This window comes from Ricinus communis, chromosome 1 (genome assembly GCF_019578655.1).
Source record: "Ricinus communis isolate WT05 ecotype wild-type chromosome 1, ASM1957865v1, whole genome shotgun sequence".
Lineage (NCBI taxonomy): Eukaryota > Viridiplantae > Streptophyta > Magnoliopsida > Malpighiales > Euphorbiaceae > Ricinus > Ricinus communis.
Genome location: NC_063256.1, coordinates 31,996,265 through 31,998,009, shown reverse-complemented (window position 1 = coordinate 31,998,009; position 1,745 = coordinate 31,996,265). Strand labels below are relative to the sequence as shown.

Here is a 1,745-nt window from a genome sequence, read left to right as displayed (position 1 = left end):
TACCAAAGTGTGGAGTCTGGTAGTTGACCACTTCCTGCTTGACTAGTTGACTCCTAGAGGATTGCCACTAGTAGTTGTTCATGGCCATCTCCTCTATTAGATTTTGCGCCTGCTCCGGCATCTTACTATTCAGGGCCCCACCTGTTGCAGCATCTACCATCTGCCTAATAGCTATGTTCAAATCGCTGTAGAAGGTTTGAACCTGCATCCATACTGGTAGTTCGTGGTGCGGGTAACATCGGAGCAAGTCTTTGTACCTCTCCCAAGCATCATACATGCTCTCGTCATCAAACTACATAAAAGAAGATATATCATTTCTCAATTTAGCAATTTTAGGAGGAGGAAAGTACTTATATAAAAACTTCTCAGCCAACGATCTCCATGTCGTAATAGTGTTGGCTGGGAGTGACTGCAGCCATCTTTTCGCTTGGTCTCTCAAAGAAAAAGGAAACAGCCTCAATCGAATGGCATTATCAGTCATTCCATTTATCTTGAAAGTGTCGCAGGACTCCAAGGAGTTGGCTATATGAGCGTTTGGTCCTCGCTCGGCAGTCCCCTAAATTGTACACTATTTTGGACCATTTGTATCACGTTCGACTTTATTTCAAAGTTATTGGTTGCCATTAGTGGTTGCAATATACTCATCTGTGTCCCCTCAAGAAAAGGTCTAGAAACTCGTACATTATCCTGTTTTCATCCGCAGCCTGGTTATTGTCTCCCATCCCTGCTGGTCTATTCACAGGGGCTTTAATCTCTATCCGCGCCTGCTCTTCTTCTTGCATACGCTTCCTCAAAAGACGGAGGGATTGCTCTAGTTCAGCAAGAGGGTCTACAGTAGTAGGATTATAGTTCCTAGTCATAAACTACCTGAAATTAAAAGGCAGCAACCAAAGAACACATGAATGAATAAAATAATAAAGAATAAAAAAAATGAAAAGATAGAAAATAAAAAATGTCTAGATTACCACAAACACAAATTCACTCTAGTTCACACAAAAGTTCCCCGGCAATGGCGCCAAAAAATGATAGGTTATTTATGTAGCTACAATCTAAGGCAGTGAACCTATCGATGCAGACTAGCAGTGAACCTATCGATGCACTAACGGTGTGTATCAAGGTCGTATTCTCGGGAAAGGGTGATCCTAGAACTACTGCAGCATCTTATGATATATAACCTTAACAAAATCGATGAAGTTACTATTCTATGATTAGATGCAAGCAAAATGATTAACTAACTGTCAGACAGTCTGAAAGGATTTCATGAAACAATCAAAGGAAAAAGCAAAACCAAGGGGACCTAAGCTAGTTGAATTTTAATGAAGGTATAGATTATATTGATTACCAATTGCGATTACCCGTGAGCGAATTCTAAATTGAATCTGATATCCCTCTCGAAAACATCGAATCCCTAAACCTAAGAACCTAAACAATGGAATGTCTTCCTAAGGATTGATTTTAGGTTAGCCTTAAGAATAAATCCATCACTATTAAGAGTTGTTAATTCTTAATCCAGCTAGTCAATTACTCTTATCTCTAAGTGATCATTAACCAGTTCTTGCTATTAAAATTTCCAATTGCTAAATGAACCTCTCAATTACATAAAAGTAATCTAAACACCACAACTCACAACATCTCATGAATAATGTGATTTCTCATTAATAATGAAAGCAAGAAGAAACAAGCATTGAAATCAAAGTCTCACAAACATTAAATGCAATCCAACAACATAAGAATCCTAATAGGTT

General features: G+C 38.6%; 1 non-coding gene across 1 annotated transcript; it reads left to right on the top strand.

The window, feature by feature from the left end:
- The first annotated feature begins 218 nt into the window (after positions 1-218).
- Positions 219-325, top strand: LOC112534501. The gene has a single exon (XR_003078790.1). It is a non-coding gene; the product is annotated as a small nucleolar RNA R71 (small nucleolar RNA).
- Positions 326-1,745: the final 1,420 nt, after the last annotated feature.